The 22,285-nt window shown below is 46.5% G+C and overlaps 2 protein-coding genes across 3 annotated transcripts in view; one reads left to right on the forward strand and one right to left on the reverse strand.

Moving 5' to 3' along the window:
* Positions 1–14,428, reverse strand: part of INSYN2A (inhibitory synaptic factor 2A) — a 59,409-nt gene extending 44,981 nt beyond the window's left edge. The window contains exon 1 of the mRNA XM_046651128.1: positions 14,296–14,428. The gene's annotated coding sequence lies outside the window, so the exon portion shown is untranslated. The remainder of the gene's footprint in view (positions 1–14,295) is intronic.
* The window catches only part of DOCK1 (dedicator of cytokinesis 1), a 502,522-nt gene that overhangs the window by 245,683 nt on the left and 234,554 nt on the right, over positions 1–22,285 (forward strand). The window lies entirely within an intron of this gene.

Here is a 22,285-nt window from a genome sequence, read left to right on the forward strand (position 1 = left end):
GCACTGTGATATATATGGCATGATGCAGTCGACTGACAGTGGGCGCTTGCGAGTGGGATGGCCTTGCCAAGACACCTCCCAGTGTCCATCAGTCAGTGGATATAGCAAAAGAGCTACGCAAGCAATCCAGTGAGTCTGGAAAGAGGCTGTAGGATATTATTGGTTTTTCTAGTGGCTTTCCCGCTGTTGAGACACCTTGGAGTCGAAGATGCTGGCTGGAATTCAAGATTAATTGGGTCAGCGTTTTATTCCATATGCTGAGGGAATGCCTGAACATTAGGCTACTCAGAATGGGGGAGTGGTGAAATGACTATACCATTCTTTAACATGCAGCTTCCCAGAGGGAAAGGCAAGTAAGACAGAACCTCACCCATCAAATGAGTTCATTTGGGTTGTGAAATAGTTGACTTCCAGACCTATTTTATAGGCACCAATTGATTCTTCCAAAATGAAGTCCTGCTTTCCTTAGGGCACAACTAACTGCTATAGATTTTGGACTGTGTCTTAGATTCATCATCCATTTTAATTTCCTTTAATACACTGCAATGATATTTTTCCAGATATTTGTTCTCTTCTTCAGAGGTCACTGATTAAGAGGACTGAAATGGGGTAACTAAGTGAGTGTCGACACCCCTCTGAGACTGCCCATTTACAGAGGAGGCTGCTCTCATCTCAGCGCTGTGGCACATCGGAGAAAACATGGCCAGGTTGTGTCCCAGTCCCTTGATTTGTGGAATATTGCAGTGAGGCCTCCATTATTAAGATCTGATGACCATCCAGTTGGAAGTAGGGAAAAGGGACACTCATGAAGCTTCAATGCAGGTTTTGAAGCAGAAGAAAAACCATCCTAGGTGGGGTTCCAGTTCATGTATATCTGTGATTTCAGAAAACACATTTCAACCAACAGAAAACCTATAGTCAGTTACTTCAGTGATGTAAATCACTGTTGCCACATAGACTCGCCACTGGCCTGTTTCTAGTGAGTGGAACAAAGGAAGTGACCCATCCATTTTATACATGGATGCTTAGGGCTTGGTGCTGAGGTTTTAGAAGAACCAGAAAATGGGCCTGTTCAATGGACTGGACTTCCTCTGTATTTGTGTTTGACTATTTACTGAGTTCTTTGATTTTCAGCTTATACTGATGTTAACTTTTGCTTATCCTCTGTCCAAACGGAATCTAAATTAGTAGAAATGAATAGGCAAAATTTTATGATGTTGGCGAAAATGAACCGGAAAAAAATCATTTTCCTCCAAGTGAGATGTTACGTCAACGTGAAAAATTAGTTTTATTTGCAGCAGTTAGCCTTGCTAACTAATAATGTCCAAAGAGTTCAGTAAAACTGGTTCCATCAACTCAGCAAAGTCATCTGTAAGATTAGTAAAAGGAACTAATTTCCTGATTCTTTCCTCTCCCCCATCAGTGAGACAGTCACAGAAAATGTTAGATATAAAGGCTCTAGTTTTGAGCACAAGTCATGAGTATATATATTTAGATTATTGCAGCAAATGTCCCACCTACTCTATTGCCTGGATGGCTCCAGGTAATTAAGCAATAATCAGCTGTTAGTTTGGGGCCCATAAGAGGTTGGGGTTGGTAAGACGCACAAGAGGTGGCCTGTCTTTGTTAGACTTTATGGGAATCTTACTCCCATGAGCACATGTACATACTGGAATGGACTTTGGCAGTATTTTGCCTTATTGATTAACTGATGAATCCATATGTCTTTTACTAAATGGCATGATTTTTCTGATGATACATCTGAAACTAAAATTAGAACATTGATTTTTTTTTCCAAAAAATATGTCAAAAGAGTATGTTTTCCCTGCTGCTTCTCCCAGTTGAATCTCAGGATGCAATTTAGAACTCTCAGGGCAGGATTTCTTGCCCTTGGGTTACTTGGAGGTAACCGTTTACTACAATTGAAGTCATTGAGAGTTTAAGATGCAATCTGTCTCTCTGGCAAGGCCATGTCCGTCTATTACCATCAAAACCGTTCCCCTTGCAGTTTGCATTGTAGTGCGTCTCCTGGGTTTCTTTGGTCTGGCCAAACCATAGACTCTGCAAGGTCCTGGGTTTACTGCAGAGATAGCAAGCCAAGAAACAAAGGGAGAACTGAGCATTTCTTGTAATCAGCCTCTATTTATAAGTGGATAGCGAAGCACAGAGAAACTATTGCCCTAGGAGCCCGTGTACACAATCCCAACAGGAAGCCGTAGACAGAGTTAGTATGTGTGGTCTTCCCAGCTCTGATACATTGTGTCAGCCATGGTCCAGTGTGGAATGGCTGTCTTACTTTGAATTCTTCAGTCTTTCCTCTGACTCTTGGACTAAAAATGATGCAGGGATCGTTTAATTTGAGTGGAACAAAAGAACATGAATTGAGGCCCACAGCGTAAAGTGGAGGAACCTTTTCTTTCCTTCCATTGCAGCTGAGGGACAAGGAGTGGAACCTCAGAAATAGTCTATCACCCTGAAGAGAGATGTCAGTCTAGGCAACACTTAGGCTTGGCAAAGAGAGAGTGTGTACAGTTAACCACTTGGGATATGGAAACTGAGGGAATGTTGCTAGTAGCAACTGATAGTTACTCATCGCAGGTGAGCTAAGGGCGAAGTTTTAGCAGTCAATATCCAAAATGTCATTGTTACGGGGTGGGAGGATGAAAAGTGTCTGTATGTTGTATACTTTAAACTATGACATGCAAATAGCTGTCACATTTTGTTCCTTAAAGACAAATTCTACTTCTCATCAATCCTGGTGTTATTTTCTATTCTGTCAGGTCAGTTGGTTCTTTAATTCTTTCTTTGACCAACAGCTATTGTGAATTTCTTCATGCATAACAATAAGGAGCCACTTTTTTTTTTTTTGGCTGAGGAATATTCACCCTGAGCTAACATCTGTTGCCAGTCTTCCTCTGTTCTTTGTATGGGAGCCGCTGCCGCAGCATGGCCATTGACAGATGAGTGGTGTAGGTCCGTGCCCAGGAAGCGAACCCAGGCTGCTGAAGCAGAGCATGCTGAACTTAACCACTAGGCCACCAGGGCTGGCCCAGTAGCTACTTTTTAAACATATGAAGTCACATCCCATCCCCCAGAGACTTCTGTTCTAATGTCTTTGAAGGCTTGTCACCTTGTGCATGGAAAGCTCAGCAGTGTCTCAGGCAGCCTAGAGGGCTCAGTGGTCCTTCCTGGGAACTGGTCTGGCACAGAGCAATGGCCTGAGATGTGGGGTGGTCCATGCTCAACCCAGAAATGTAGCTATTGTGCTGACCTCAGCCGAGTATGGAGCAAAGGCACCCAGTGTTAAATGCAGGACTGAACTTGGCTTGCAATGGGGTCAAGAGACCCATGCCCAACTTGGAATAGCATAGAGTCGCTCAGTCCTTTTATTCTGAGGGTGCCCTGCCAGGTAGGTGCTGGCATTCCTTTGCCTGATTCATTCCCTAGTTTAATCCTCATAGCTAGTCATCCATCACCAAGTCCATTGATTTTTGCTTTTCCTTCCTGTTGCTTCACCTATTGATTTCCTCCTATCCGTTCACACTGTTTCCCACCGTGACCTTGGCGATCTTACATCCCCTGCCTTCAGCTGTCCATCGTCCCATCTTGCAGGTCCTTCCAGCCCAGGTTTCAAGTGCAAACATCTCTCTTCTCTGTGGATACCTATATGTGTCCCCGTTTGGTAGCACTTTCAAAAACCAATTTTTTGTAGGGTCTTTTATAATCTTTCCAACCCTGCTTATCTCCCTAGATTTCTCATGGTTACTCAAAAACTGTCTGCTAACGTTAAGCCAGTTCCCGTACTGTCTCTAGAACACATCATGGTCAATCCTACTTTGTGTCTTCATTCCCAGTGGTGTATGTTCCAGGACTGTGCCCCAAGATAGTCTCTTCTTGCTGGTCCAGATCCAGTCTTTCCTTCTCGGGCTACTCCAGTCCTCATCACTGCCTTCACTGACTCAGGGAATAACACCTGCATGTCTAGGGTGCCCCAGGCACCAGACCAGGTGTGGGCACTCAGGAAAATGAGGCACGGTTCTTGGGAATGTGGATCTCAGCATGGGAAGACATGGGTCTGTGGAAAACACCAGTCCACTGTGCTCAGGACTGTCATGGAGGTAGGAAGAAGAAAGTGCTAGGGGAGTGTTCCCTGGGGAGTCAGGGCAGGCTCCACCCGGGAGACAGGTAAGAGCAGGGTTACAGCATGAGTCACTTTTCTTTGATGTGTGTCAGTTTTCTCTCCTTACACAAATACAAGCATTTGTAGACTAGGTCACTTTACGCTCCTCCTCTCTCCTGAACTTAATCAGCCTTGATACTTGCTACTTGGTTTAAGAATATAAGGATGTACATCACAGTACCCTCACAGCTGCGGCCTCACCCAGGACACTTTAAGGAGGGTTAGGATGGGTGCACAATATTGTTGGTTTCATGGATTCTTTCTGCATTACTTGGACCCTCAGATCAGGTGGAACGTGACTGTATTCTGAAAGCTGGGTAGGAATTAGATAAGTCAAAGGGAAAGGGATGGAGTTTCCCTTTAAGTTTAAGTAAAACCACGTCCAGAGTGATTTTTCTCTTCTGAACTTTGGCATAACTAAATTGAGTTTGGTTGTTGTACAGTGTTACTTTAAATTTTTTTGAGTGCTGATAGAGGAGAAAGAGATGGCCCACACCCTCACGAAAATGAGTAGATGGTCCAGAAGTGGTGTATGTTTCATATTTAATCGTGAAGTACATCGGGGCCCTCACAGCGGATTTGTTGTGTGAATGTCACTTGCTGCACACTGCCAGCAGGTTTGTTCTTATATTATCCAGCTGTCTTCTTGGGGGTGGAATGTGGTTGTAACAAAATAAATTACAAATTTAATTCAAAAATCTCCATTGCATGGATTAACATAAACATTTTAGAGCGTGGAATCTTTGCTAATCTCGGCCTTCTAATCAGAGTCTGATTGCTGGAGAGGCAGAACCACTGACCTTCAGGGAAAATCAACAGAGAGGCTGGAGCACACTTCTGAGTCAGGTTACTTCAGAGGGGAGTGTGTTTTGGCACAAAGGTTTTAAATGAAATAAATACCTTTCATTTTTCCTTACTTTGAATTGAGAACACAGAATATAAAATTATATTCAATAAATAAAATCAATATAGAGAACTATAATTCTAGACTGCTATGTGTCCATTCAGATGAATGTGGAGGGGAAGGAATAGGGAAATGAGGAAGAGAGAGACAACGGGAGGGGCACAGGAGGGTGAGAACCACACAGACAGACAGACAGACAGACAGACTCAGGAGAGGAAGGGGTGTTCCCTGCAGTGAAGTCAGTCCAGGTAAACCACATCACAGCCTGCCTGCATTAACTGGAGTAGAGGAGGCACATCCAGTTTTGATGGACCGGGGCCACTGCTGTCAGCGTCTCGGCTGCTCTGTATGGGGCAGCTACAGTAACCCCTTCTCCTCCCGGCCAGAATGGAACTTGACAGTTCATCCTGGGGTAAACAAAAGTCAAGGCTGGGACAGGCATCCAGGGTAGGCATCATACAGTTTTGTGTTCTAGGAAGCACCCAACACACAATAAGAACAAGCGTTAAATGTCATGAGTAAGCCTATGTTAAGTTTATCTTTCTGTGCTCTGCTTCTATCTTGACTCTCTCGGGCCCTTCCTTGGACCTGATGCCGTGTTACTTCACAAGGATTGTGGAACAAGGGAAAGAATGAACAGTAGGATAAGATTGTGTAGGTTCACGAAGAGAAATTAGCATCATCGTGAGTGGGCAGTACTGATGATCATGAAAGGATTCTCTGCGCACATCAGAATCCCAAAAATACTTTTCAAAGGAAAACATAAATCTTTCCAGAACCTCAGATGACCCCTCTCTGCTTTGGCCTTCTTGAAGCTTTGGAGGAGGGCATAGGTGTTGAAGGAGTGGAACCTTTTACAAGTTTGTTTGTTTGTTTTTTTTAAAGAAAGCTTTTCCAGCCACATAGGAGAAGAGAATCCAGAGGGAGGCTGTGCTCCTACAGGAAGCAGGAGAACATGCATCTTCCTCAAGGGCTCCATCCATGAGCCTGGCTCTCTGGAAAAAACATACTGGTCCCCACTCCAGTTCCACGTCAGTCAGAATGTCTGGCGGATGGAGACAGGGCAGCAGAGCGCACTGTAACAATGCATCCATGAGAGAGCACCACTGGGCTACAGGATGGGTTTTGTTTATTTGTCTTCCCCATCCTTCATCCTCTTCAATTTTCAACCGTATCCCCCAAGCACAGAACAACATGTGGCACCTAAAACGTACCCATAAATATTTACTGACTGAAGGGATGAATGAATGATGTCCCAGGGGAGCAAGGAACGCCAGCCCCTTCCATTTTTTCTAGAATGAAACCGGGACTTGGCCAAGTGTTGGGGTGATCACCAGCAGAGCCCAAGTCGCGGCCAGCAGGGTGCACCTTCCATGGCCCTGCTTGTGGATCAGCAGTGGGGATAGATTCACGTGCCACAGAGGGGTACAGTTAGTAAACAGTCATTGTCATAGTTTAAGCTACAGGTCTTTCTGCAATGTGGAATGATTATTGAATGGCAAATTCCAAGTAAATGGTCGCCTGGTAGGTCCACAGCAGGAATATGGCCTATGCACACCTTGGCTGTTTTGAGGTTTCTGGTTGGGGGTGCGGAACATCTAGAATTCTGTCCCCTCCTAGGAATTCCATGGCCGGGGGCAGCTCTTCGCAGTCACGGGGTTTGAGATCAACTTTTAGTACACTGCCTGTCTTTTCAGTGAATGTTTACTTTTGGATTTTACATGCGGGATTTTATAAATTGGTGAGGGGGTACTCAAGGTCATCCATTTAGCATTTTCACGTTCTGTAGTCTTTTCTTGACATGGTAATTCCTGGCTATGTAGTATCACATGATTAAGAACTGGGGTTTAGAGACTGACTGTCTGATTTTGAGTCTGGCTCTTCCCCGAATTAGCCCAGAATCCTGAGCAAGTTATAAAACCTGGGAGAGTATATGTAATAGTCAGAGCTGACACTACTGTAGTGCTTGCCATGGGCTAGGTACCACTTTGCACATTATATATGTTCTAACACTGCATTCTCCAAACACTCTCTGAAGGGAAGTTACCATTTTTTATAAAGATGGGGAAACCGAGGCACTGATAGGTGAGTCCATGCTCATGGTCACACAGATAGTAATTGGCAGAACTGGGAGTGCAAATGTAGACAGTGTCGCTTGGATACTGCTCTCACTGCTCTGATCTGGGATGCGGGCTCAGTAGGTTGGTGCATAAAGCCCTCAGTATATGTATGGTCTTGGTGACGCTGCCCCTAGTGACGAGGTGGATGTTGACAAGGACAGCACACTTAGGAACATGTTATAAACATGGATAACACTGGGTATGTTACTTGAGAGGAGCATGCTTGAAAGCCACCTTGAATGGCTGATTAAAAAGTATACAGTTGTCCTAGGTTTTTACTTTAAGGCTGGCATGCCAGTGGTCATTTTCACTGACTCCTTAGATCTAGAGTTAGAATTGATGCTTCGATGTAAAATTTAAGTGATCTCTAGGAATGACTTGAGAGCCAGGAGCCCTAGGTTACAGCCCGTTCTCTACCACTCACTCAGCAGTCGACCTTGCCCCATGGAGGAGGAGTGCCCACCCTGAGCTTCCCCTGCCCAGTAAGACTGGGGGATATTTTCATAGATCCAGTGTTCCAACTCTATGATAAATTCCATCATTCTGCCTAACCCTGGGTATTTTTGCCACACTAGCAAATCTGATAGACACAATAAATAAAGTAGAGATCCACTCAGAGGGGAGTTAATATTCTATATGGAGACAAATATAAAAAGAACAAAACAACTTCAGCAAGGATGGAAACTACCTCTGTGAAGCTGCTGAGCTAACTACTATTAAAAACAAACACACACAGTGGAATAATTGAGAAAAGCAGTTATCATTGGGCTCTTCAATGGCCCAAGAAGGCAAATGAAAAGTAGAGTTTGAAAGTGAGAAACTTATCTTTCTCAGCACTCCTTTCATGTCAAACTGTACACTTGCACGTGGCATGAACTTGTCTTGGGAATGATTCCTGGCTATACTCCTGAGCTATACAGGTCTTAAGTGCATGAGTAACAGGAAACTAGTTGTTTGTGCCATGTGATTTCAACAAGGAGAAAAGATTAAAAAACAAGTCTTTATGCATCACTCTGGTACTGATAACAAAAGAAGTGATAAATTGATGGATCTGGCACAAAGATCAATGGAGTTGATGTCATGATGTCAAATTGAGATGTGAGGTCAAGACCGAGAGACAGACGTCTTCTGGCTGTCTTGAATTGATCCAGTGAACTTTCCGTTATTTTGGTAAAGCTCTCCTGAAAATTCCTTTCCAGCAAAAATGTCAGCATTTGGGGTATAAGAGCATTTAATCCATCTGATAGAGGCAGGATCGAATTTCTCATTTCTCCTTGTTTGCTTCTTTTACTCTAACATGAGGTCATTAAACTCAAACACATTCTTTCTTTAGAAACTAAACTTCCACCCAAGTGAAGAGTTACCAAAGAAGCTCTAAGGTTGAGTTTGCTGGTAGAAAAACCCAATCTTTGACATTTTTCTCTTTTCTAAACACTGTGTGGCCAGATGTAAGGATTGTCCATGTCTGGAAGTAGTCTTCCTTTTTACCACCTTCTCCTGATATTTCCTTTTAATTTCTACTACAAAAAAAGTGCAAATGGAAGAGAAACAATATTATCCAATCTGGATTCCTTGAATTTCTAGCAAAATTATTGACTAGGTTTATTGTTAATAGCCTCATTAAATATTTATTGAGCACCTGTTATTTGATAGTACTATTCTTAGTCCTTTATGAATTTGTGTTGTCACTTCTTCAGTCTATGTTTCCATTCTCTGAAAGTATTTCTCATGGAAGTTCTAAGAAGTAAGAAATGATGAAAAACTCAATTTTTAAAATAATATCTCCAATTGGAAACTCAAACTCAAATTTCTAATAGCAATCCTATCTTTCCCCGGAAACTTGCTGGCTCCCTGACTTCTCTGTTTCCATTTATATCACCTATCACCTTATTTGCCTGGGGTAGCATCTTTAATCCCTTCTTCATGTTACAAAGATTTGCCACTCAGGATGTTTCTCTCACAGCTGCCCCTTTGTATCCATCCCCAGTGCTATCAGTCGTCCTTGGTATCAGTTAATTCTCACCTGTCACACCCTCTCAACTGGTCTCCAATTTCTCTTCTCTGGTTTATCTCTAGCTATCAAGACTTAATCTTCTGGAAACGTATGTTATTGTTCAAAACATTCAATGGTTACTCATTGCCAATGAACAGAGGCTCTTCCTGTCCTGCTGGTTTCTCCTAAAACTGGCTTCAAACTACTTCTTCACTCTTTCCATACAAGTCTCTTTTTCTGAGCATCCGAGAACTGGGCCTAAGCTCCAGGTTCTGTGTGTGATGGGCTCAGGAGTCCCAGCTCCACCTTTGTCTCAGCTGGGCCATCACTCTCTCCTGGAAACTTCTAAAGCATGCGGTTTGTTCTATCCTGATTGTACCTCCCACCTCCTTTTGCCCTCCTGGACTTGAATTTCTTGAGGACTTGGTCTTGCGTGACACTGCACACATTGCCATGGCCACTGCTGCTACTGCTCAGTACATTTCCAGGAAACAGCAGTTTTTTCTAGACAAGTCCATCTGCCTGTCAGTCTCCCTTCCCTACATTTGCCCATTTTTAGAGCCCAGGTTTTACAGTTCCATTACATTTCCAAGGATGCTAAAATCGCTTACTACAAAATTAAGCAGATTTCACAGAGCAAAACAGAGATAATGTGAGGTGTTCTGAGTCTAACCACTAAGGACCAATGGAAAAGATAAGGAAATGGGCAATTGACAAACACAAGATACTTCTGAGGGAACAACCAGTGTGGAGGGACCCACCAGTGAAATGACCTAGAAACAAACAAAGCTGGGTCAGTTTTATTAAGGTTGGCAGTGAATATGATGTATCTCAATGGTCCTTCCTCAACTGAGCAGCCGAAACGGGGCCCCCAGACCATCAGCCTCTCCTTTCTCCCTTTTCTTTCTGGAGTACTGAGGAGAGAACAACTTTCATTTGCAAGGTTGCCTGTAATATTTTCGGCCTCCCACAGCCTCCTTCTCATGTCTCTCATATGCTGTAGTTTACTGCATTTCATTTTATGCCCAAGACTAGATTATTAAGGACTGAATTGGAATTTCCACAGTAACTGCACTATAAACTTCGACCAGCGTTTTGCCATGCCGTTAGGATTTTTTAAAACTTTCTTCACCCCGTCATGGCTCTAATAGTGTAACTCAGGTAAACAAACAATGTGCAAACATGATCCTCTCTCTGGTCTTTTCGTGCTCAAACTTCCTAACAGCAAGATGACACAGTAAAGAAAACATGTCTGTGGATGTACAATGCTTTGAATAATCAAAAAGCAATATTCACTCTCTAAAAGCAATATTCACAAACAGTGACTTTGGAGATAGTTCTTTTCAAATCCCTTTGAAAAATGGTATCAGCCAAAAAGTTTATAATTTACAAACATGATTCCATCTTGTCCCCGATATCTGCTTTTCTGTATTCAAGTTAATTTTCTCTCTGTCCCAATTAGAGCTGGGAACATGCACTCAGCAGAAAGACACAGAGCTTCAGGTTAGAGCGTTTTGTTTTTATTTAGCTCAGCGGTTTGTCACTTGATAATATCTTTGTATACCTCAAAGTCCCTCAACTCATCCATTATAGTGTGAATGATGTCTGAAGTACATATGACTCAAACCCATAGTGAATATCCCGATGGCTTATCGGAGAGGGGCCTCTGAAAGAGTTTATGTCAGGAATTGAATTTGGAACCAGGAAATGTCTCTGAAGTTACAGTTTTTCTTAATCTGAGCTGTAAGATTCTTGGTTGCTTGGAGACACCCTAGGGCCTCCGGATCTGAAACAGACCCATTATCATACATGGTCATTATCATCCTGTACCTCGTATGTACTGTTTAATGTGAGATTATGTCTCAACAACTTGTTTATATGAATCTCGACAGGGTCCCCACAACTTGGTACCAAATCTCTAGTCTGTCCTTAATATACAAGAAAAATATACTTTTAAAATAAACTGATTAAAAGTTATGATGTTTTCCTACATTTATATTATGGATTGGCTCAAATTTTGGATAAAGACTTATCCAAATGTTTGTATGCGAATTTCATGGTATTAATAGTGTTGTCATGCAATATCAATCATATTAAGTTTTGCTTTAAAATATTGAAGTCATTCCATAATCTTATGAAATATTAAAATCAAATATGTGAGGAGACTAATAAGGATCTGCTTCATAAATAATGTCAGCTAATTTCGGGTTGGGGAATGAAGGTCTCAGTGGAATTATGGTGGGGAAGGGATGTGGTTCTTTACATTTATGAAGGAATTGTTTAAAATAATGATGCCAGTTTTCTCTGGGGCGTCCTAACAACCTCACATTCCCCCAGTGACTGTGGTTTGCCTCAAATATGCATAATCTGTGTTTACCCAAGCTTCTTGGGTGCTGCTGATTGGTTAAGCAGCAGCCTTGACATACACCTGCTCAGGTATCCTGTGGGCTGGTCGAGAGCTTTTGGAAAAAAAAAATTCCTGGTGGCCCTGTCTCTGCCTTCTGAAATTGATACACTGTTACTTTGCAGTGTAGCTGAGATTTCTTTAGCATGATTCCCTGAGAAGCAGCCTGTCCCCAACCTGAGTAATCTGCTTCTCATACAAGAGAGTTCAGTAGTTTTCCTAAATGAGACGGCCATGGGTTAGGGCGGATGAGAGCATACAAATGTCTGCGGAAGGGAATGCATCTGTCCAGCTGCTCTGCTGGGATCAACTGTTCGTTCTGACAGTCATTTTCATTTTCTGACTGCTTATTTCAGTGTGTAGGAGTCTTCCTGGTAGACTGATGCTTTCATGTACAAGCCTTTCATTCATTTACGTATTTACTTAATTTTCTTTTCTCTACAGAGGGAGAAACAAAAGACAACAATTCCTTCTCCTGCCATGGGGAAAACAATTGTGGCAGAACAGAGAAGCCCCCTAAGTAAATGGAGTAAGAGCGTATCCAGCTTTCCAAAGGGCTTTTCGAAAGCTCTTTGTGCAAACACGCAGCTTCCCAGCTTCTGCCTTCTAAGCCTATTTCTTAACCAGTAGTTGTGCTTCTCTGTAGGATAATGGTCCTGATTTAAGGAAAAGCTCAAAATCCTAATCAGAATAATAAAAAATGAAGTCGTGGCAACTGTAGTAAGTTTAAAGGCATACTTTGCTTTTCAAGGGCATCCTGTCTTTAAGTAGAGGTCTTCCATTTAGCTAAAGAAATTAAACTGAATCGTTCGATCTTTAAGGAAATGATGAATTTAGTGAAGTGAAGAAAAGCTCAAACTCTCTGTAGCTAACATAATTTATGCAAAATCATGCAATTAGTGATAGCTATGCTAGACATTTTTTCTCCAAATACGCCTCTAATAAAACCATCATGAGTAGCAGTGCCATCTAATGTAAGTAGTAAACATGGATAGTAAATTATTAATATCTGGTGAGGCATGCAGATGGCAAGACTTCCATTTTTCCTTTGAGCTGCTTGTGCACGTCTGCTAATCATTCTTGCAAAAAAAATGGCAAAGATAAATAGGAACTTTTCTTTCAAAAGTACCATTCAACAGGATATGAATTTAATAAATAGCACAAAGTGAATAGTAAAAACCTGCACTTTTCGCCTCTGCAAAGTGAAATGATGGTTACCTTCTGCTCTCTCTGGAGCATAAGCTTAATGAGGTTAAAGCATTTTCAAATATGTACTACTCATTGGGAATGGCCCAGGTCAGGTGATTTGGGTGGCATTTTTCAATCAAGTGCCCAGCGCTGTCACCTTGACGTCCCCCCACTGGCAAGTGGAAAGGTAACCCCCCAGCAAGTCCTTGTGCAAGGGAAAACCTCCAAGCGCACCGACCACGACCCTCTGCTAGTCTGAGCTGTAGTCTTGAGAAATAATCCAGGGGCTTCCTAGCCAAAGCAGGTCTAGCCCAAACTTCCTTCCCACTCTGGCCAGTTCACCTCGGGATGCTTCCGCAGAATTTAAGCGCCTAAGCAGACAAGGTCAAATTAAACTGCTTCACTGACGCTTCTGGCTCAGGGGCCTGACCAGGCGTCCAGCCCCCAGGCACAGACCTGCAGCCACAGAAGGGTCCGGGCCAGAGCCCTGCTCTGTCGATGAGCCCAAAGCACCCATTTTCTCCCCTATTTACTCCAGAGGCGCCTCTCCTCCCCCACTCCTGGCATACCCTTATCGCTAGCTCCATCTCCCTGTGGCATATTTTTGGGTAGTAGAATGCTGAGGTCACAGGGACAGGCTCTTTATCCCCAGGATGGAGACGCCGGCCAGGAACCCTGAGCATGAACCAGCAAGACGCAGACTCTAGCTCTTGACTTTGGGCTCTAGGCGCTGCCCGGCCCCGGGCCGGCCCGCGGGCTCCCTCCTCCCTCCTGCCCTCGCCCGCCAGCCCGCTCACTCGGTCTGCAGCACTGGTTGGTTTCCCACGCTTGTCCAAGTCTGACACGGGGTGCCAGGCACCCGGAAGCCCCGCGGGCGCCGACCCCGGCCCGCAGCCCCGGGAAGCTGCCAACTCCAGCGAGCCCTGGCGCCACGGGAGGAGACGGGCATTTCAATTTCACGTGGGCATCCGCCTTCGCTCCTGCTCGTGCCTCCCCTTCGCAGCCGGCGTCAGGGCCCCTCTGCTCGGACTTATCCCCCCGAAGTTAATCAGCCGTACTTGCCAGTTCGCCTTAGTTTGGAAAATTCTTAAAAATCGCGAAACGTTCCGGGGATACGGCCGCCCCCGGATCCCCCCAGCTCTGCCTGCCTAGGGCTGTCGGGCGCTCACGAGGCTGTGGCGTTTGTCTAGAATCGACATCGCAGACATGCAGCCCCGCTCCTCTCCGGCCGTCGCCAAAGTTGCCGGACGCCCCTCGGCGACCTGGCCGCGCCAGATGCAGTTGCATAACCTCGCCCCCCGCCCCCGCCCGCGCCCGCCGCCGGTCCGCTCCTGGCTGCACCGGCCCGTCCTGGCCCCCGGAGCCGCCGAGTCCCCGGCGAAGCCCGTTTGGGGGCGAGTGCGAGCGCCGGAGCCGGGGTCGGCGCCCGTCCGGGCGGTGCTCTGCCCGCGACCAAGTGCAGCGGGCGCCGGGGCGCGGGAGGAGGGCGGGTGGAGCTCCGCTTACCTTCCGCTGCTTACAGATAAGTCGAGGTCGGTGCAGCGCCTGGCTCGAGCATGTCTCGCCGCGGACCCGGGCAAGCCTGGCGCGGCACGGAGCACTCCGGGCAGGGCATCCGCGGCGAGGCTCGCCGGGCTCGCGCGGAGGAAGGCTCGGCTCCGGGGACTTGGCCGGCTGCGCCCGCCGCCCGCCCCCTCCACCGCCGCCGGCCCGGCCCGGCCGGCCCCCGCGCCGCAGCTCGCGTCCCTCCGGCCCGGCTCAGCGACGCGCGCGGGGAGGCAGCGGTTCGGCCGGCTCCGGGGACGCCCGCGCGCTCGCTCGCTCGCGGCGCGGCGGAGCCAGCCACAGCCACCCGGCTCCGTGCTCCTCCGATGTCCTCATTTACTGCAATTGTCTTCGGCGAGATCTCGGAGCCGGGGCCGGGAGGCGGGGGCGGAGAGGGGGAGGGAGCGGGAGGGAAGTCCTTGTAGCCGCCCCCGGCTCCCAGCTACTCCGCGGAGCCGGGCTGCCGGAGGAGAGGGCGCCGGAGCCGCGCGCCCGCCGCCTATGCGCCCGGCTGGCACCGAGGCGGGCGGAGCCCCGGGCCCCGCGGGGCGGGGGCGGGGGCGGCGCGGGGCCGGGCGGGCCGCGAACGTGGGGTGGGGGATCTGGAGGGAGTGGAGAGAGGGGGAGTGGAGGAGCCCCCGCCCGCGGACGCCCGAACCCGAGCTACAGAAGGAGGTGGAAGGAGCCGCCGCCGGCTGCCGCCTGCGCGCGGGCATCCACCGCGGCGCGTCCTCGGGGTTTCTGGGCTGCAGGCGGCGCTGCGCGGCCCGGAAACTTGTTGAGTCTACCCTGGAGCCGCCTCCGGAGCAGCTGGAGGGCTGGAGATCCTGCGTTTTCTCTCAAGAGGGGTCGCTGGAGACCCCGCGCGATGGCTGCCTGTTGTGCCAGCCGGCCCAGCCCAGCGGGGCTTTGAAATCCCGGAGCGCGGGAGGCTTAGGCTCCTGCCCCCTCACCTGCGGATTGCTGGCTTGTGGAGGCTGGGGTCAGGGGCGCGTTTCCGTGCCGAGTCCAAACCGGGGTCAGACCCCCGAAGTGGAGACCGACGGGCAGGCCAGCTGGGAGTATCCTGAGGACCTAAGTGGGAGTGCCTGCCAGGTCTGTTGCCCGCTGAAATTTAGGAACGCTCCAGAGCAGGCGCCACCTCTGCTTCTAATCAAGACCCCCCCCCCTCCCTCCCCATCACACCACCCACCTGCAGATGCCACAGGGCAGCGTGCTGCCTTTATTTCAGGGTAGAGTTGAGCTCACTTGGGGAGGAAGAGATTTAGGATGCACAAGGAGCTACACTCCCCCCGCCCCCCAAGGAGTAGTAGGTCTTCAGAGCTCAAAGCAGCTGGCCCAGGGGCCTCCCTGATTCCTGGTAGTCTCTGGTGTCTGGACCTAGGACTAAGCAGCTCGCTGGATGCGGGTCTCCTGGCCTCCTAATTTTCTCAGGCTTGGGGCTTGAAGTTCATTCACCTTGAACATACTTGAAAGTAGCCACCCACATTCATTAATCTGAATGTTTCCCGAGAAAGGACAGAGAAGTGGTCGACCCAAGGGCAGTGACAGGCTTTGGGGAGTGGTATGGGAGGACAGGGAGAAAGTCCTTTCGCTAACCCACCTGTCCACACACAGCTGCAGGTGCACACACCTCTGCCTGAGCATCCTTGAGTCCCTGCCCCTACATCAGCTCTGTGCCTGGGACCCCAGCCATTGCTCAGTCCTTGTTCATTGAGCTGAACTGAGCCTAGCACCGTGCTTTATATAGTGTCTGTTTTTTGTAAATCATTTAATTGAAATGCTTTATTAATATATATGTGGATGCTTGAGGCATTGCATTCAGATATTCCAGAAGAAAAACATTGTAAAATCTTTTCCTTTTCCCTCTCACCTCTCAGCATCCTTTGGGACACAACTCTACAATCCTCTGCCATCCAGATATGGCCAGGAAGGGAGATCTGAACCTATGGATCCAAAGTCTGCCCACCTCACTCTTTTTATTATCCCTTTTTAACCCAGATCCCTCAAGTCTAATTTTCAGCCCATTTACTTCTCTGGCTGGCAAGTGATGCTGGTGGGAGCTGGCTGGAGTGATATGCCAGGTGATGCGTGAGCAGCCTGGAAACCTGTAACCCCCTGTTCTGCCTGGAAGGGAACTGATGTTGGGGATGTGTAGGACTTGGGGACATTTAATGACAGGTGGTAGGGATTGTTGCCATGGATCCCTCCAACATAATCCACTGGGGATGTGCTGTTGCTCCTGTAGGCTCAGTAATTCTCCCAGTGGTCTGGGGAACTTTCTGTAAATCTTGCTTTATTGCTAATCCATAAAATCGAAATCTGCCTTCCATCTCTTAAACTTGTCACTGTAAATAAAGCTGCCAGGAAATACCGAAATTGTGCTAGTGGTAAGGGAAAGCTAAATTTTGGGGAGCCGTGAGTGAAAACAGATAAACATAAATGCATGCACAGCAGGACAGAGCAGAGCCACAGGTGGCAGTGTGAGCTGGCAAGAAAACGGCTCCAGGGACAATGTTATGTGAGAGCCGCATGATGTGTAATTTATAATTCTAGGAAGAAAATGGAAAGCTGTAATTGGCAGATTAGAAAACCCACTTATATGAAGAGGAGAGTTTAATTGAACTTCTTAGTATCGTCAAGACTATTTTTAGTTGTTCAATTGTCTAGTAGAGTTACAGTTGTTTTCTGAATCTATTAAAATCATTGTATCCTCCCTCTTTCTTGAAGTAAGAAAGCATTTGTCTGTTGTATAGCTTAATAGCAGGGCTCCAACCTCACAAACGTAAATATTGGTGAAAACTTGTTTCACGTGCCTTTGGCTAGGGAGGGATGGTCCACAGGTGGGATGCTGACGGGCCATCACACTGTAATCTTTAAAGCAAATACTGTGCTCTGGGACGGCTGGCTGGGGTGATGGGGGTTTCAACCATCTTCCTGCCCACGGACCCACAGTGCATTATTTTCTTCTGGATGAGATGTGCATATCTTTAGAGTCTAGAATGATTCATTATGTTCAGTTTCCTCAGGAAAAGAGTTAAAGTTGGTAGAAAGTAGATTCGTTTTAGGAATCAATTAGGTAAAAATTAGTCTCTTACATTTTGCTTCAGATTTTTGCTAAAAGCGATGGACTTATAAAGGGAAAAATAGCTACTTTTAAAGTGGGATTTCCTGAAAGTAGAAGGACCTAAGGAATGAAATATCCTTAGGAAATATCTGAGTCTTTCTTCTTTGCCTTCTTCTTGGAAGTGTGCAGGTGCTGTGTGGAGAAGTGCTGGATTTGCAGCCCTACAGTTTGGTAAATTTGGGGGTCTCAATTTCCATATTAAAAAGGATGAAAATATACAAGTCAAAGATGTACAAGAATGTTCATAACAGTTGTGTCCATCTGGGTTCCAAAGAGGAAATAACCCAAATATCGATTGGCGGTAGGGTGGATCACAATTTCTGGGTTTATTCATGCAGTGGAGTACTACGCAGCAATGAAAAGAAGTAATTGCTAATGCATGCAGCAACATGAATAACGTTCACAAACATTACATAGAAAAAGCCAGACATAAGAGTATGTATGATATGGTTCCATTTAGATGAAATCCAAGAATGCGAAAAGGTTATCAACGGTGGTAAATGTCAGAATGGTGGTTCCCTTTGGGCATACTAGTTGCACAGGGCCGCAGTACCTTCTGTGGTGCTAGATTGTTCTGTGTCTTGAACTAGATGGTCGTACAGTTGTATCCATATGGAAAAGTTCAAGCTGTTCTCTTTTCTCAGCATGCCTCCATTCTGTCTGAGCATTACCACTGAATCTTCACAGTGTCTACACACATGCTCCCCAATAATCTTTCCTTTAAGTGAACCAGCTTGTCAGTCAGTCAAATTAACTCGTGTCTGCTGAAGCCGTTTTCTTAGCCAAGGTAAGAGACAAGGGGGGTGTCTGCAGCCTCACTGCTGCTGTAAGTGAGACCTCATGTTTAGCTGCTTCAGAACTTCTGTCTTTGGGAGGCTGCCAGTAAACACCTGCCTGACTCTCGGGTGCAGCCAGGGTAGAGTTCACTTTGGAGATAATTTTCCTGCCTCGTCTTTTAATGTTCTAAAGTGACTGTCAGGTGAGCTTATGTCTGTGACGGCGGGTTACATCCTCCAGTTCAGAAGCTGTGATAACAGATCAGCCGTGCTCCATCCCTACAAAGGAGAGGTAACTCAGGCCGACATAAACCTGGAGGGGAGAGATGAGTCACACCAGGATGCGTTTCTTTTCTCTTTCAAGAATGAGGCACAGTGCTCAAAGGGGCTCCAGCCAGACCTCATCCTTCGCCTAGAAGACTTGCGAGAGCCCCTTCTGAATCATCCCTTTGTCATATTCAGCTCAAGCATTCACCGTCTGCTTTCTGGACTGACTTTCAGAGCGTAAAGAGTCTCCCTCAGTGCCAAGCCCCCTGCCTGTAGCTCTTGCATTGTCCTGGCGACAAAGCTGTGTTTCCTCCTGGTGGGAGTCGGAGCTGTGTTTCTGAAGTGCTGGTCCGGGCTGCAGGGACTCTCCCCACCCCGGCCTTCTTTTCCTTCCATGATGAGCAATTCGTGATGGTTTATTGGCCTGGAATACTGTTTGGTTTGGAAAAACTGAACATCACGCAGAACTGGTTGAAATCCCTGTTTTTCTATAAGGCATCATTGTGAATCTAATTTATCTGTAGGAAATGGAGTGGTTTTATTTTTAAAGAGAACAAAGGTGGCTCTAGGTTTCCTTTAACACGTCACGCAGCAGAGGAAATAGTAGAAAGGATGGAGAGTAGGCATAGGCTTCTGACTCTCTCCCCTCCACCCTCAAAATCCCTCATTTGCAGGGCTCTGATCAAACCCAAAGGCTTTCCCGTCTCCCAAGTCAGTTACTACCCTTTCCTTTAGGTGGGCGTGCGGAGACAATGACCTCCTTTCCTTTATCGTGCTGACCTTCATTTGGTCGGTCTCGTGGTGGCGTCTGTGCGGATTTCTTATTGTCCAAGTCTAATCCACTGCAGAGCAAACCTCTTCCGGATGAGGCCGATGGCTCAGGGGCCTTTCCTCCTGCCTGCTGCTCATGCCAGCAGTCGCTTTGAGCCTGCTCAAGTCAGCTCCTCATAAAGCAGGTAATATGCCCAGCCCGAAGAATGATACCTTTGACCAGAATTAGGTCAAGGAGGGATAAAAATTGCTTTCACATTTCAGTGTCTGCTCTGCTAATCCACTTTGCTGGTGTCAAGACTCTTGACAGCCCTTCCCCGGGCCGTCTGCCCTGGTGCACACAACTTGAGGTGAGTTTAGGCCGGTGTCTCAGGGAGGCCTGAGGCCTTCCCACAGTGCTTGATGTGGAGAGTCTGGTGTAGATTTCCTTGCTTGCTCCCCATTCCCCACTTAGGTTTCACAGACATGGAGGAGGGATGGGGGTCGGGGGAGAACACAGAACCCTCCTTGTTCCACTCTTTCCTTCCACAAACCCTGTTTGACAACAGTGACGATCCAGTTTTGTTGTGTGTCTGCAGAATGCCAGGCACTGTGCAGTATCTCCTTTTGTCCTCATAAGACAACTGTGAAATAGATGCGGTTATACTCTTCACAGATGAAGAAGAGAAAGGTTAAGTCATTTCTCCAGGGTCACACAGCTGGGAGGTGATGGAGCCTAGATTCAAATCCACTTCTTTTGGATGCGGCAATGCAACCCTGGCCTGCTTAGGTTTATGATTTTCGTAGGAACTTGAGATTTGCTCAAGAGCACATGTTAGCATTTAGTGTTACTCTAAAGTACCACACACTGCTCAGACACGGTGGTTCTACTTGAGCAGTGTCATTAACCAGCAGCATCCTCTGCTGGTACATCCTCTCCTGTCCAGAGACAGGTCCAGGCGCCCTTCCAGGCTCTTGTGGGATCAGCGTGGCTCTCTCATGGGACAGACCCTGACTAGGAGTGTTAACTGCGGGTGCCAAGCTCTCATAAAGCAGACCGTCTGTCAGGCTGACTGAAGAGTGTCTTTGCCTGGGTGTTGTGTTACTTATACTTGCTATGCCTCCTCTTATCAGTTATACTTTGAAGGAAAAACAGTGACTGGAACAGCAGTATTCCATGATCATGTCACATTTGGACAGCACCTTATGCTTCTCCAATATAACTTCAATAATATTATCATTATCCTACATTTTCTTCAAAGAATAACAGCTATTAAGATAATCCATCACAGTATATGTTCCATATATACCACAAAAGACCATTTCAGATTCTTCTGGTGCCAGGCGTAATGACACTGTATTGCTGCAGTCTTTCAATGAACCTAAACGACCCATTGGTGTGCTCGTCACCTGACTGGAGGTGTGTTTGCTTAGTAGAGTGGATCATGGATGGTGTGGTGGTGAGCTACGGTGCCTTGGGAAGGAAGCATTTTGTTTTTAAATGCCAAGTTCCAAATGGGGAAGAGTACAGAATTTTTTAAAAATCTCTAGTCATGTTTGATGACCTCTAAGGTCGCACACAGATCTTCAGTTCCATGTGTTTCATAAACATTTCTTTTTTCATGTTATCCAATCCTCGAAGAACTAAATGGGTCATTCCTTTAATTTCACTGCACTGAGGGGTGGCAGATAGCCCTGTCTCCGGTTTGCCTGATTCGTGCTTGGCGCATTCTGGTGCTATGTGGAGCTGTAGATGTGTGCACTGCCTGGGAAACTCACTTCTGGGTTCCCATCTGTTAATACAAGTGCACCTTTAGCTGACATTAAAGCAATGATCAGGGGCCGGCCCGGTGGCAGTGTGGTTAAGTTTGCATGCTCTGCTTCGGTGGCCTGGGGTTCACAGGACGAGATCCTGGGTGTGGACCTATCACTGCTTGTCAAGCCATGCTGAGGTGGCGTCCCACATAGAAGAACTAGAAGGATCTACAACTATGTGCTGGGGCTCTGGGGAGAGAAAAAAGAAAAAAGAGGAAGATTGGCAACAGATGCCAGGACAGCTCAGGGCAATCTTCCTCACCAAAAAAAAAAAAAAAAAAACCACAAAAAACACATACCTTTAAAAGAAAAACTACTCATTTATCAAAAAAAGCAATAATCAAAAACATATTTTAACACATTCTTATACAATTTTAATTTCTTCCGGGATTCAAAGAAAAGCGAAACATTTTGATTTTAAATCTTGTGTTGTATTCTTTCTTCTCTTTTTAAGAAAAACTTGCTTTTACTAAATCCAGTACCCGTAGGTTAAAATTCCTATGGTTAGATTGTGGTGCAGATGGTCACGGTTTACTCCAATCCCTGTATCTCAGCGGTCACAGCTCATGGCAGCTTCTCTCCCTTCCCTGGAGGGAGAACTATGAGGGGTCCCTCGGCATTCCGAGGCCAGAGGATGGAGGCGTGTTGATATCCCTGAACATGCATTTCGTGCAAGTGGTGGAGGCAGACCACACAACGCTTGTTCTCGCTTGTGTTCATTGGCTGGCTACCTCAGTGGGTTGAAAGGAGAACCTGAAAAGTCAGTGTGTTTTTAAACAATAAATTTGAGCTGCAAATTTGGAAACTGAGTCACCAAAATGATGAGATAGGCTTAGTAGAGAAGTCTGTTACTCAGCGTAAAGTTTAAAGGAAATCTTAATTCATTTTATGTGTGTTGTCAACGTGAACCCCGAACGTTGGTTCTGGAATTTGTTCACTATTGAGAATGGTCACCTGGGGTTGGACAATTAAGTAATAAATGAGAGTTCAGGAGACTGGGATAAATGAGGCCCTAAATGGCCGATTTTGGCCACAGTTCACCCTGTCGTCATTACACGTGATTTGCCCCGTCCTGACCCATCTCGCACGGCAGATCTCTCTGCTTATTGGAATGTGGATCTCTGAATCCATTTGATCAGCATGAGCAAATGTAAAATTACCCTTTTATTAGGATGTCTTGGGCAATGAGCATTAAGCCCTGAAGTTCTAGCAGAAG

This window comes from Equus quagga, chromosome 2 (assembly GCF_021613505.1).
Source record: "Equus quagga isolate Etosha38 chromosome 2, UCLA_HA_Equagga_1.0, whole genome shotgun sequence".
NCBI classification, from domain to species: Eukaryota; Metazoa; Chordata; class Mammalia; order Perissodactyla; family Equidae; genus Equus; species Equus quagga.